The 15,377-nt window shown below is 42.2% G+C and overlaps 1 protein-coding gene across 9 annotated transcripts in view; it reads left to right on the top strand.

The window, feature by feature from the left end:
- Nucleotides 1-15,377, top strand: part of Zhx3 (zinc fingers and homeoboxes 3) — a 98,048-nt gene that overhangs the window by 66,177 nt on the left and 16,494 nt on the right. The window lies entirely within an intron of this gene.

Here is a 15,377-nt window from a genome sequence, read left to right as displayed (position 1 = left end):
CTGGGTATTCCTCACGGAACCCCCATGATAGGCCTGCATTGGACGCCATTTGTGTTATGTCACCAGAGTTCACAGCTGAGGGAGATGGTAAGAGGATACTTGCCTTTCCTGTGATTCACTCTTCCTCCCAGCCCTCTGCCCCCCTACTCAGCCATCCCTAGTTACTTCCACATCTTCCACCTGAGACAGTGATGACATCATTCCCACCAAACTCATCCCTGCCAACTTTGCTCCCATCTCCTCCCTCTTTTGCTTATCATAGAATTTTTTTGGTATATGCAACCTGATATGCATATACTGGCATATATAGTGCACAGAGATCAAGAATGTTGCTGTTTTACAATGCACAGGAAAGCTCCTCAAAAACTGTAGAACACTCTGTTCCAAAATGTCAGGCCAAAATAGCAAAGATGAGAAATTATGATCTAGCATTTCTCATGCAAGCTTTTTTTAAAAAAAATTTGAGAGCCTTCATGTCTATGCTGAGAAGCTTTTGCTAACCTCAGAAATTCCTCCTTCCTGGAGGATGGCTTCACTTTTCTCATCTTTTCTTTCTTCCTTTTTAAAAAATTATTTACTTTATTGTTATTATAAAAGTGATATACAGAGGTATTATAATTACACGAGTCAGGTAATGAGTACATTTCCTTTCTTATAGTGTCTTCTGTTCCCTCCCTCTCTCCCTGTCCCTCCCTCCCATCTCCACCCATGAGTTATATAGTTCACTTCATCAGTGTCCAATGAGCTCCACTGCTGCACTTTTTCATTTTTCCCCTTCAAGTTCTGTAATCCCATCCTGAAGATATACATGTGAATATGCCATACATAAAGAAAAGAAGACAGAATCATCAAAAATAAAAAGTAAAAAGAGAATGAGGGATCTCTTGTTTCCATATCTTGGAGTTCATTTCAATATATACATATATATGTATATATATTTTATATGACTATAAAAAGGTACATAAGTATTGCTTCATTGTGTTTTTCTCCTAAGAGTGATCTTACTGTGTGTGAGTATCTAGAATCCTGTATAATTGATCATATTCCATTTAATTTTAGATCTAATTTCCACATATCAGAGAGAATGTGTGCCATTTGTCCCTCTGAGCTTGGCTTACTTCACTTAACATGAGTTTTTTCCAGTTCTATCTATTTCCCCCCAAATGACATTATTTTATTCTTTCTAATGGCTATATGAAATTCCATTGTGTATAGGTACTACATTTTTTGATCCATTCATCTATTGTGGGGCATCTGGGCTGTTTCCATATCTTGGCTATTTGTAAATAGTGCGCCAATGAACATCGGTGTGCAGGTGTCTTTATCATATCCTGGCTGTGGTTTTCAGGATAGATGCCCAGGAGTGGTATGGCTGGGTCATAGGGAAGATTTGTGTTTTGAGGATTTGTATTTGAAGATTTGTATTTTTTTTTTTTTAGGAACCTCTAGACTGCTGTCCAGAGTGGTTGTACTAGTTTACATTCCCACCAACAGTGCAATAGGGTTCCTTTTTTCCCCATATCCCTGCCCACATTGGTTGCTGTTCAAATTCACAATGTTGGGATGATATGGAATTCAAGCCTTTCATTTCTTACCCTAGACAGAGTGTTCCCTCTCCCTTAAGTTCCTAACATGCTGTGTCCATAGCTCTCAGCACCATTTGCCTTTTTTTTTTTTTTTTTTTCGGCCAGTCCTGGGCCTTGGACTCAGGGCCTGAGCACTGTCCCTGGCTTCCTTTTGCTCAAGGCTAGCACTCTGCCACTTGAGCCACAGCGCCACTTCTAGCCATTTTCTGTATATGTGGTGCTGGGGAATCGAACCCAGGGCCTCATGTATATGAGGCAAGCTCTCTTGCCACTAGGCCATATCCCCAGCCCCGACCATTTGCCTTTTAATAGCCCTCTTTGCATGATTTTTTTCTTTAGAGAGCAGAATAAAAACTTGACTGGGATGAAGGGTGCCATCCAAATCCTACATATTATTACAGCATGAATATCATAGGGCCTAAACCTTGGCACTAAGAGAATCAGGGGTACACAGTGGAGTGAGCAGAGGACCTGGTGTCAGGAGAATCAGTCTGACAGCTCTATGGCAAGACATAACTTGCCTGAGCCTTAGGTTCCACATAGGTGAAACAAGGATAATGTCCACTTTCTGAAAATGAGTCTATATGAGTCTATTATTAGCATAGAACCTGGCACATTCAAATGCATTTTAAGTCTGGAAAATTAAGTCCAGGTTCCAGATATGACTCTAATAATAGGCAGTTAGTGTACTTAGAACACAAACTTGTTTCTCACTGCTTGAGCAGTAGCAGTCTAAGTGGTCTCCTCACCATTTTGTAGAATCTCTACTGGAGCAGCCTGTAGCACATCCTGGTCACTGGAGGAGGACTTGAAAATGTTGCTGCATTTCCTTCATCCCATTAGAGCAGAGGGAAAGCCCCATGCACTTACTGCTACCAGTTGCTTCATAGAGGAAATATTTTCCCCTCTGTTGAAATATTGGAATCCTAGAAACATAGCCCTATGTTTGGGAGGGCTGCTCTGCCCTGAGGTAGCTGAGGCATGAGAGGGACATCACATCTACTCAATCCTAGGCCACTTGGGGTCGAGCACAAAGGATGGCATTACGCTTTGCTCAGACATTATAATCCATTTACCTTTCCCTAAAGCGTTTGGAAGCTGGTTACAATTGATACCATGGTCAGAGACTAGGGTAGAGCTAAGGTTATAACCACTGTATAAAGACTCAAATGCTGTCTAGCATTCAGAGAATTTCAAGCTTACTCCCTCTGAGTGTGGCCTTACATCTAGAAGAGAGAGGATGCCTGGCAACCACACAAAGAGCTGAGTCCATTCTTGAAAAGATCTTTGAAAGTCCCTAAGATGTACAGAAATGTTGGCCTTCAATTCCATCTGTAGCTAAAGAACGAAGACAGGACGTGACTGAGTCATGGTCAGAGGTCTGTCTGATCATTAGACACCAACATCCCTGGGGCTTACGCAGCTCACAGTGGCACAGGTGGCACCTCCTCACCGTTTGCTGCTTTGATGTCTTATTCCCCAGTCCTACTGCACGTGGCTATATGTTTCAGACTTAGTTCTTCACATGAGTATCTTCTGTGTACCGTTTACTCTTTTTTTTTTTTTTTTTTGCCAGTCCTGGGGCTTGAACTCAGGACCTGAGTACTATCCTTGGCTTCTTTTTGAGCCACAGCGCCACTTCTGGCTTTTTTAAAAAAAATATATGTAGTACTGAGGAATCGAACCCAGGGCTTCATGTATATGTGGCAAGCACTCTACCACTAGGCCATATTCCCAGTCCCCGCCCCCCCCCCCCCCCCCGTTTACTCTTGTAGGATATTTGTGTCTGTTTTCTTGATAGCTGAAAGTGCTGCAGGTTAAGCATATGTGCTTTGCAATAGGGAATCCCTGCCTTGGAGACCCAGCTGTCATCTGTTGCTGTGTGATAGAAGTCAGTTACTTAGCTACTTAAAGTAGCCTTGACTTCCCCACATACAAAATCAGGTTGATACTCAGTTCATGGTGTTATTGTGATAATCAGATTAAATGAGAAAAGGAGTGTAAAGAGATTGGCTCAGTACGTGGCAGAGTAATTCTATTTAGCCAGTGATGATGGCTGTGGTTGCACTGCTTAAGAACAGATACTTGAAACTTCTATTTCTTCCACATTTCTTGGCACAGATCTAAGTATCTAGTAGCACTTATTTTTTTATTTGAAACAAAAATGTATATAATATAAACATACTCAGAAGATCATCTGAAAATAATCTGAAAAAGCCTAGTGGTTGTGTTTTTTAAAGTCTTCCAGCTCATTTTCATAAATTAGATATGTGAAAGGAAGTATACAGTAGGCCAGGCCCTTTTCTGTAGCATTAAAGTTTAAAAGAAAACATCTGGACTATATCATTTCAGTCCTGTGCTGAGACAGCTTCATTTGCTTATATGACTGACTGTCATATCCCCTGCATTCCAGAGGATCAGTGTGAATATGGTCTGTTGGGTGTGTTTCATTGAACCATTCCAAACTAAGCTTGCCATAAGCCTTGTGGTCTCTTCTTTACCTGCTTCCCCAGAATGTCTCTGTAAAACATTACAGGCTCATGCCTGTAATCCTAGCTACTCAGCAGGCTGAGATCTGAGGATCACTGTTTGAAGACAGTACAGGCAGGAAAGCCCAGGGGACTCAGAAAAGCCAGAAGTGGAGCTGTGGCTTAAGTGGTAGAATGCTAGCTTTGAGCAAAGAAACTACCCAGGACCTGAGTTCAAGCCCCAAGATTGACACCAAAAAAACAAACAAAAACAAATATATAAATGTTCATCTTTGTTGGTTGATAAAATGCACTCCAAATACATTCCCTTGATACAGAGACTGAGTTCAAATTTAGTGCCAAACAAAGGATGGAGGACCTTCTAGTTGTCTCTGCAACATCTCTCCATTTGGAAGTAAACAGGCAGGATTTGGTTTTATTTTCTGGTAGGAATAAGATTGGCCTTGGTGTAAACCAACTGAACAGCTCATGGGGGGAGAGGGAAAGGGGGAGGGAGAGGGGGAAATGAGGGAGGAGGTAGCAAACAGTACAAGAAATGTACCCAAGGCCTAACGTATGAAACTGTAAGCTCTCTGAACATCACTTTGACAATAAATAAGAAAAACAAAAAGATTGGCCTTACCCCCAGCTTGAGGGGTGGGTTTTGATTATTTAACCCAACCAAGTAACCCTATACATTGCAGTGATGAACCCAGTGACCCCGCAGTTGGTAGCAAGGAGGAGCATTTAGGGCGGAATATGTGACTCAGTTCAGACCATCAGAAAATTTGCTGAGGACTTTGGAACAAAGGCTCCTCAGTCTTTGACAGAACTCCCCAAAGCCAATTCACTTTCTGTCTTAAGATGTATGGGGACTTGAAGCCTGGGACTGCCGTAGCTATTTTACCATGACTAGGGAAATTACCTTTAGGAAGTGGCTAACAAAGTAGATAGAAAGAAAACATCGTAGAACTTCTGAATCAGACTTAAGCTAACTGAAGCTACCCAATCTCTGAATTTTCCATTTATATGTTCCAGTAAGCACCCTTTATTCCAACTATTATGATTTGGGCCTCTTGCATCTTAGAATCCAAATAGCATTGGTAGATATATTTATTCATAGATAGATAGATAGATAGATAGATAGATAGATATGTACCAAATCTAACCTACTGTGGAGAAAAGGGACTAGAAATTGAAGGAACTCTTTTGGAAAGGTATGAATTATTTATGTGAACATGGTTTTGCAAATTACTGTCTTGCTATGTATGTATTAATGCTTTTCAAATCTTGCTCTTCTGACTAATGAAATACAATTTCCTTAGCTTAGAGGATTTTTTAATTGTGTATATTTTCACAATGAATAGATGATAAAAGGATGATGTAGAGGCTGGGGATATGGCCTAGTGGCAAGAGAGCTTGCCTCGTATACATGAGGCCCTGGGTTCAATTCCTCAGCACCACATATACAGAAAACGGCCAGAAGTGGCGCTGTGGCTCAAGTGGCAGAGTGCTAGCCTTGAGCAAAAGGAAGCCAGGGACAGTGCTCAGGCCCTGAGTCCAAGGCCCAGGACTGGCCAAAAAAAAAGGATGATGTAATTTCCACCAAAAATTGATAATTGTTTACTATTTTACCACTATCTTGTGTGTACGTGTGTGTGTGTGTGTGTGTGTGTGTGTGTGTGTGTGTGTGTGTGCCAGTACGAAGGCTTGAACTCAGGGGCTGGGTATTTTTTCACTCAAGGCAAGCATTCTACCATTTGAGCCACAGCTCCACTCCTGGCTTTTCGGTGATTAATTGGAGGTAAGAGTCTCATGGACTTTCCAGCTTGGGCTAGCTTTGAACTGCAATCTTCAGATCTCAGCTTCCTGAGTAGGATTATAGGCACAAGCCACTGGTTCCTGGCCTTCTATTTTACTACTATTCTTGATCAGTAATTCTCAACCCCTTTGCACAAAACAGCAGGTTTTTGCTACAAATACAAATTTTTTATAATCACCTAGGCAACACACACACACACACACACACACACACACAATTTGTTGCAAGTAAAGCATTATAATAATTTAAAATTTTTAACTGACTCTCATAGAACAAAGACTTTCTGTTTTGCATGGGTATAAGTGAGCTAGTTGAACTCTGTTCATTTCTCTTCTTCTAAATAAATGCTGCTGAATACAAGTGAGAGACTTATAGGATCTTTGAACTGTTTCCAGGCTTGTTCAAACCAAAGCAGAAAACCCTGACCAATTCCAGTATTTCATGTCAGCAGCAACAAAGGCTTGCTGAGCTCCCCAGTCGTGTCCTGGCCCTAAGAGATACTTCTAGAATGCCAGCTGGAAAGCTTGAGCCAAGGCAGCCAGCTGGCTATGGAACCCTTATTCTAAGACTCTGCTGCCCCTTTCTTGTGACACTAGAGTCAGAAGCAAAAGGGGCTTGCTGCCAGTAACCCAAAGGGCTCTTTCAGGCAGTGACCTATTTTTACGCTGTAATCAGGTTGGGTTTCTGGTTCCCTCACAAGGCAGTATCGACATTCTCCTGAGTATTTGAGAAGCCAGATCTGCTATACCTCTTTGGCTTGGTTGTTTTCAGTTTGACACAAGATAATCTGAATTGAACACAGTAATATGTCTCCCTTTTCCTTGCTTGGTAGGTAGGGGTTAATTTATGAGTATGAAATGGAAGGATAAGAAATTACTCAACAAATGAAGGTTAATAGCGTCTGAAAACCCAAACCAGATGAAGTAGATAGAGAGTGGCATTTAGGATTACAGGTCCAGGATTCTGCTCTTTCAAACACACTCACCAGTGAATGGCTTAGCTTAGTCATCAAACTTTGATTGAGTTCCCTATGTGCTGAGTGATAGAGGTACAGTGATAAAAAGGTACAAGGCTTGTCCAGCCCAGCCTTTTGGAATGAAGCTTGTATTCAAAGTACTAGGTAGTATCCCCTCTGTGACAAAAGGTTTGGGTCTGGGGTGAGACTACTAGCCAGACACTAAGAAGAATGTGGTGAGATTCTTGTTGACCTGCCTAGCCAAACTCTTCTCTTTGGGGGAATTTTTGGACTGAAACCAGGACTCCAGCTAAGTGCCTGACAATTTCATTCATTGGCTAGCACTCTACAGACCCCCCTGCCCCCGACTCCATTTTACCTATAGTTTTCCACTGGGACTGCCTTACCATCAGGATATCAGTGCCTAATCTGTGTTGGGGTGTGTTGGGGTGTGTGTGTGTGTGTGTGTGTGTGTGTGTGTGTGTGTGTGTGTGTGTGTGTGTGTGTGTGTGTGTGTGTGTGTGTATTATGGCCTCTTCAGTGTGGGTAGGGGTCAGGTTCTCCTGGCTGATTTCTCATGTCCTCTCAAGGAGACAGGAGGAAAGCATGCTGTAGGGCTCCATTGTCTGGAAGGTGACCATGTTATTTTTTTTAGCTCCTAATGCCTTTGCACCTAGAATGCTGCACTGTTTTCTCTCCTTTGTCTTGAAAACTCCATCTCACCCTTTCAGACACACTGCGATGGATGCGAGCTCTGTCTGGGGTCCCCAGCTTGTTCTTTTCTGGTGTTCCCCTTGCCTTGCCTTTCCTGTCAGCATTTAGGGCCTTGGCTTTCTGTTCACACTTACCTCTTTCTGTCTTACCACAGGACTGTGAATCTCAGGCACAGGGCCTGTATTTTATTCATCTAAGGCATACCACCTGTTTGGCAGGGTGAGTCACATCAATGAAGTTCCCATCTGGCACCAAGAGGCTAAAGATGGGGAGGACTTTCAGGATGCATTTTAAAAAATTTTTCAATTTGAGACAGGGACTTGCTGTTTCTCAGCTGGATTTGAGCATTGTATCTTTCTGACTTGTCTCTGAGTACTGGATTTACAGGTATGAACCACCATGCTCAGCCTACTAAAGATTCTTGGTTGAGTCTCAGGCTTTTTTGTATTTAAAAACAAAAGAAGGGAGCTGGGAATATGGCCCAGTGGTAGAGTGCCTGCCTTGTATACATAAAGCCCTGGGTTCAATTCCTCAGCACCACATATGTAGAAAAAGTGGTGCTGTGGCTCAAGTGGTAGAGCACTAGCCTTGAGCAAAAAGAAACCAGGGACAGTACTCAGGCTCTTAGTTCAAGCCCCAGGACTGGCAATCAATCAATCAGTCAATCAATCAATACAAACAAAAGAAGATGTTCAGCTTTTGCAGTGTAAAAAGTGGCTGGTTGGCCTTCGGAACACCCAGTTATTAGTGAGGAAGGGTCATGTATGTGATGTCAGAGCCTGGGGAATGCCAAAGGAAGAGTCCTATCCGGTAATTCTTTAGTTTTCCTACATATAAAACTCCTGAATTCTGGGCAAAGTTCACATTACCTGACAGATAGCATCATCATGTTACAGCATAGAATGTTCATGTGATATGTTCCACTGACATGTCAAAGTCTGAATTCATATTTGATTGAGCAGTATCCAAGCTTACTAAATATGAAAGTTGAGGTTTCTTTCATGGTGTTTGCTAGTACCAGAGGAGGAAGTGTCTGGTGCTTGATAAAGATGGATGTAGTGAATAATAAGTGAACATTAAGATGAATTCTGTGTATGTCCCTCTCAATTTTGTCATGGCTCAAACCTCTTATTTTGAGAAGTACTGCTAATGTTCCTTAATTTAATTTAAAGTTATGTACACCAGAGGGTGCTGTTTCAGTTTTCATAACTTATTTTTCATTCTTACCGTTGTTACATGACTTAGTTGAGAATTTGCCCCCAACAAAGGACTGCTGGAGGCCTGAACATAGCCCAATTTTTGCTGAGTTCCAGCCTAATAAAGGAGTAAAAAAATGGCTACACTGCATAGTCCCTGGATCTGTTTTGCTGTGTACTAGATCTTAACTGTTAAGCTCTTTGTTAGAAGTAGACAGTTTTTTTATGTTGCAGCTTAAGTACATTTCAGTATTCTTTCTTTGGTGGAAATGGAGACCATCTGGTCACTGTCATCTGTGTAATAACCATGATTGAAAATAGTTATTAAGTCACTCTTCGGCCTTTTCTCTTGTCTAGGCAAAGTTGTTTCTGTTCCTATGGCCATACTCCATAAATCTTATTTTCCAACCCTTTAATCATCTTGGTGGCTTTCTTTGGAAACGACATCAAAGGCACAGTTTCAGTGCCTCTATTCTGGTGGGGTCTGGGCCATCAGCATTTAATGGATAAGGAATGTGGTTGTTCTAGCCATCCGGTTTCCACAGTGAGTCCCCACATTTCCAAGGCTGTCCTGATGCACTCACTATTAGGAGTGACTCTACTGTCTATTCATTGGCATTCTGTACTGATAGTTTTTGATTAAAGTATTGGTCTTATTAAAATATAGATTTCAAACTTTTGAATAATTCAAGCTATTTGTTGATAGACAGACTTTTGTAGCCTGGTCTGTTGGATTTGAAATACTTTTCTATAGGTTATAAATTGATGTTTTATATTCTGCCAAAAGATAATCCAAATTTTCCTGTGTTTTATCTGTTATTGACTCAACATCTTTGAGTAAATACTCTACATTAGACTCTGTGCAAGAGATTGATGAACAGTCCATGGGGCCTATCTTTAAGGAGCTCATAATTTAGAAGGAAAGTCATATAACACATGTTCAAAAAATTATGATGTACCATAAAAATAATTTAAGATGGGTGTTGGTGGCTCATGCCTGTAATCCTAGCTACTCAGGAGGCTGACATCTGAGGATCGTGATTTAAAGCCAACCCAGGTAGAGAAAGTCTATGAGATTCTTATCTCCAATTAACCACCAAAAAAGCCACAAATAGAGTAGGCTGGGAATATGGCCTAGTGGTAAAGTGCTCACCTCGTATACATGAAGCCCTGGGTTCGATTCCTCAGCACCACATATATATAGAAAAAGCCAGAAGTAGCTCTGTGGTTCAAGTGGCAGAGTGCTAGCCTTGAGCAAAAAGAAGCCAGGGACAGTGCTCGGGCCCTGAGTTCAAGCCCCAGGACTGGCAAAGAGCAAAGCAAAACAAAACAAAAAGCCACAAGTAGAGCTGTAGCTCAAATGGTAGAGGACTAGGCTTGAGTAAAAAAGGTAAGGGACAGCACCCAGGCCCTCAGGATTGGCACACACATACACACACACACACACAGACACACACACACACACACACACACACACACACACACACACACACACACACAAATTAAGTACAGGAAGCCTTCACTGAAGATGTCATATTGAAGTTGGGTCTAAGCATAGATGAGTTTTCAGGTTAAAGAAGAATCTGGGTCAGGCAAGGAGGCTGACATGCAAAGCATATGTGAATTGTGTCCAGGCATGGACTTGAGTGACCAGAGAAGCAGGCAGATGCCAGACTGAACCACTGCTGTGCCAAGCCAAAAAGCAGCCAACAGAAACACAATGTGGGCCACATATGTCATGTAAAATGTTTTAGAAGCCACATTTTAAAAAGCAAATAAACAAGTCATGAAATGAGCTGTCAAGTCATGAAAAGACATGAAGGGATCTTAAATGCATATTACTAAGCTAAAGTAGCTAATCCAAAAAGCTTACTTAGTGTGATTTCCATGACATTCTGCAAAAGATAGAATTATGAGAACAATAAAAAGATTAAGGGGTTGCCGGGGCTTGGAGTTTGAGAGGGATGACTTGGCAGAACACAGAAGATTTTTAGGACAGTGAAACTTTTTTTGCGTCATACTGTAACAGTAGATACATGTCACTTTGTCCAAACCTTTAGTGTACACAGCACCAAGAGCTGATCCTAATGTAACCTGTGGACTCTGGGTGATAATGACGTGTCAATCAGTGGAATTTCGTCACTTATAACAAATGTGTCACTCTGATGGAGGATATTGATAATGTTGTAAGCTATCTATGTATGGGGACAGAAGTATGTGGGAAGTCTCTGTGTATCTTGCTGTGAGTCTAGAAGCGCTTTAAGAAATAAAGTCTAGTTGTGAGTCAGTGGTCCATGCTGTAATCCTCATTACTCAGGAGGCTCAGGTCTGAGGATCCCAGTTCACAACTGCCCGGGGCGGGAAAGTCTATGAGACTCTTATATCCAATTAAGCGCCAAAAAGCTGAAAGTGGAGTTGTAACTCAAGTGGTAGAATGTTAATACTTGAGCACAAAAGCTCAGGGACAGTGTCCAGGTCCTGAGTTCAAGCTCCAGGACTGGAAAGAAATAAAGGGGGGAGAGGGAGAAAGAGGGAAGGAAAGGAGGAAGAAAAGAAGGGAGGAAGGGAGAGAGGGAGGGAAGGAAGGAAAAGAGAGAGGGGGAGAGGGAAAGGGGAAGGAAGAAAAGAAAGTCTAAGGACTGGACTGTATTCAGTGGTACCATGCTTATTTATCATGTATTAGGCCTGGGTTCAATCTCCAGAAATGCAAAAAAAAAAAAAAAAAAAGGAAGGAAGGAAGGAAAGATAGGGATAGGAAAAGAGGAGAGAGAGAGAGAAGGAGGGAGATGACCATACTGGCCTTCTCAGTTTCCTAAGTTCTGCAATGGTAGGCACAAGGGGAATGGAGGTAAAAATAAGAAGCACACTCCATGATGAAAATCATTGTTATGGCCAGGTACTGTGCTGCATGCCTGGAATATCATAGAAGCCTCTGCCTTTCAGAGCCTAAGGCCTAGTCAAAGTGAGAGACGGAAGAAGAAAAATGAATAAAGATCGAATGGCATATTTTGATGGTGTTATACAAAAAATAGAATTCTGTGGTGGAGAACAAGAATTTTGTAATAATTAGTCATAGGAATAGTAAGTTCCTAGCCTTGGTGATAATCAAATGGAGCCCATGTAACAGATTGCTCTGAGAATGTTTCACTTGGAAAAGAGCTTGTATTGCATATGTTGTCTCATTCCTCTGTGTTGGCTGTTTCTAAGATAATTTAGTATTATGACAAGTGGAATATAGTTTCAGGCATTATATTTAGTTGTAGATGTAGTATTCACATGCAACACCACAAAATTTAAACCAGAAGTTCAAGTGTAGCTATAAAGACCTTTGCTTTGACCCCAGTCCACTTTTCACTGTCTTGCTTGTTATTTGTAACAACTTCCATACTTTTGGAAATGTACTATCATTTTTTCCATTTACTCAAATTTTAGGTTTTTGTTTTGAATTCATAGCACACTCATGTTGTTTAGAAGTTAGAAGGTTCCATTTGGAAAAGCTTCCCTCAACCCCACCTTCTTCCTCCTCCCCAGGAGCAAACATTATGACTGGTTCTCCTATGTCCTCCTATGTTCCTATACACACAAGCAGGTTCATAGTATTTCTTCTGCACATTGCTTTAGAACATAATAGGTTAATCTACCGATGTGTAAGAAGGGTGGCTTCATTCTGTTTGGTTAGTGTGTGCTCTTGTACTACCTAGATGTGTGCCATGGCAGATCTGAGTGACCAGATTCATTTCTACCCTTGGCCTGGACCTGGGAGAGTGGCTTGCTGCATGTCGCTTTGATATGCACACATGTGCCTCTGCACCACTTTCTAGATACAGGATCACTGAATCAAGGGAAGATATGGTACGGTTGTTAGTAGAGGTTTTGCTAAGCTTCACTCCCCAAGTGGTGACTCTGCCTACTTCTATAGACCATGTCAAGTCAACACCTATTAGACATTTCAGACTTTGCCACATAAATGAAAGAACCAGAATACTTTTAAGTTGATTGTCCAGTACTGTGAGTGAAACTAGCGTCTATGTAAAATACTGCTGGACTCTGTCATGAAGCCATTGAAGAAAGGTATCATTGTAGACTAAACCTTCTCCTAGGCTTAGTCTTCTTCCACAGGATAAGCCAGAGGTTTTTGTTTGTTTGTTTGTTTGTTTTTTGCTGGTCCTGGGGCTTGAATTCAGGTCCTGGGCACTGTCCCTTAGCTTCTTTTTCTTAGAGCTAGCACTCTACTACTTGAACCACAGCTCCACTTCCAGTTTTCTGAGTAGTTTATAGGAGATATGAGTCTCATGAACTTTCCTGCCCGAGCTGGCTTTGAACCGTGGTCCTCAGATCTTAGTGACCTGAGTACCTAAGATTACAGACATGAGCCACTGATGCCCAGCAAGATGAATTCTTGAGAATTTCTTACCAGGTCACCAGCCTGAGAGCTGTTTACCCCATAAACAATCTGGCCTACACTGGAAAGATTCAATTAAAGCAAAACAAATTACTTTCAGAAGTAAATCACATCCAGAACAAACCATTTATATTGCTTTTTAAAAATTTTCTTAGGTTTAAATTTAATAAAGTAATTTACTTTTGTACTTACTTAGGACAAAAGTTAGGTTGTTAATTCATAAAAATTCTACATTCAGCTTTGAAAAGAGATCCTTTGAAATGGGGTACAGGTTCAGACCACTTGCCTCTAAGCTGTCCTAGATTTGTTCCTAGGCCTCTTTTCCATAGCCCCAAGTCTTTGCCCTACCACTTTTACTGTAGTTTCTCTGTGGGCTTGAGCAGGTCTTGGCCAAGACCAAAGTCTTTTCATTGCACAGCACTGCTTTATACCTTATTAGTAATCTGACCCATTAATTCCATGAAATACTTGTGACCAGCTCAATCTCCTTTTTTTTTTTTTTTTTTTTTGCCAGTCCTGGGCCTTGGACTCAGGGCCTGAGCACTGTCCCTGGCTTCTTTTTGCTCAAGGCTGCACTCTGCCACTTGAGCCACAGCGCCACTTCTGGCCTTTTGTATATATGTGGTGCTGAGGAATCGAACCTAGGGCTTCATGTGTACGAGGCAAACACTCTTGCCACTAGGCCATATTCCCAGCCCCTCAATCTCTACTTTTTGCCTTAGAAACGAACTTCCATTCTCAACACTTCGGATTTCCTTTTCCTTTTTGCCAGGTTCAAACCTATTCTGTTATAGAGCTGCTTCAGTAAAAATCTATCCTTGTTTCCTGTTGATACAAGGCTTATACTTCCATCTAGTTCTTTAGGAAATCTTTCCATTCTACTTTCTTCCCCCCGCCCCCCCCCCCCCGCCTTCCCCAGCCACTTTTCATTACTTCCATCTGTACCATCCTGACCCAAACATTGTCATCTCTTGTCTAAATTGCTATCATACCCTCCCGATGAGTTGCCCTGTGTCTCCATTGGCTTTTCAACGATCTGTTTTCAACATAGCCAGCAGAGCCATGAGGGACCTGAGTCGGAAGATGTTGGCCTTCTGCCTAGGGTCCTCCCTTGGCACGGCCTGTCTTAGAGAGACTTAGAGACCAGCACAGTGTTTTTACACAAAACCGCCCTTCCCTGCACCGACTTCTTTGACCTTGCAGCTCACCACCCTCTCCACTACCGCTACCGGCACTGCTAACCTCTTTAGTATTCTTTGAACATGCCAAGCACATTTCCATATCAAGATCCTAGGGCCAGCTGGTGTTTCCGCCTGGAGTGTGCCTCCCCACACGTCCTTGTGTCTTCCTGCTGCACTTCCAAGTCCCTGACCCAGTGTCACATTCTCAGGCGTTCACACTCGATCCCTGCTCTTCTTCTGCCCTTTTTTGACTTATTTTTCTCCATTGTACTTAACTACTTATACAGGATTTCATTTACTTTTTTATTCGTTTATTGTCTCTTCTCCCCCTCCCCACCAAAATAGAATGTAGATTCCAAGAAGGCAGGAGTTTCATCTCTTCTTCTGTCTTCCTCATATTCTAGCACCTGCAACAGCCTAGGCATAGGTTAACACTTAGTCACCATTTGTCACAGTGAATTAACTGTCTTTTTTTCCACTACATTTGTTCCCCAAATTCTGCCAAACAGAAACCTTGTTCTTGTGCTGGTCCATTAGTCCAAGGGTACTCATCCAGAGTTGTTCAGATCCCGTGATGTGCGATCCAGCAGTCTTGGGAATCTCTCTGCCTAAGTGGTTGCTCTCTGCAGCCCATGATCCTCTCTCTCAGGCTGCTGGGCCGCCTGCTGCTTTCCTCAGCTCCTGGCATCTCTAACTTCCTGGTGTGTCTATTACATCTTTGGCTCCCTTCTCAAGAGTTTCACACAACACCTTCCAGAAATTGTCTGCAGAGATTCTGACCTTGCCACACATTGCCTAGACCCCAGCCCCAGGCCTTTCTTTGAAATCTGGATGGAAGCTGCCACAACCCTGTAATTCTTACTTCCTGTGTGCCTGCAGAACCAGCAACATGCAGAGGAGGCCAGGCCTGCTGCTAGCTCAAGCAGTAGCTGGGCCTCCCTTGCACTACGGCTGCATCAGAGAATGCCTAGGTCAAACAAGGGGACGCATTTGCCCATGTCCTGCTGTTCAAACAGCAGCGTACTCTTCTTAAAGCAGTCTTTCAAATACTTT

The sequence above is a fragment of the Perognathus longimembris genome, chromosome 6 (assembly GCF_023159225.1).
Source record: "Perognathus longimembris pacificus isolate PPM17 chromosome 6, ASM2315922v1, whole genome shotgun sequence".
In the NCBI taxonomy this organism is placed as follows: Eukaryota; Metazoa; Chordata; class Mammalia; order Rodentia; family Heteromyidae; genus Perognathus; species Perognathus longimembris.
This window is presented reverse-complemented; position numbering and strand designations above follow the sequence as displayed.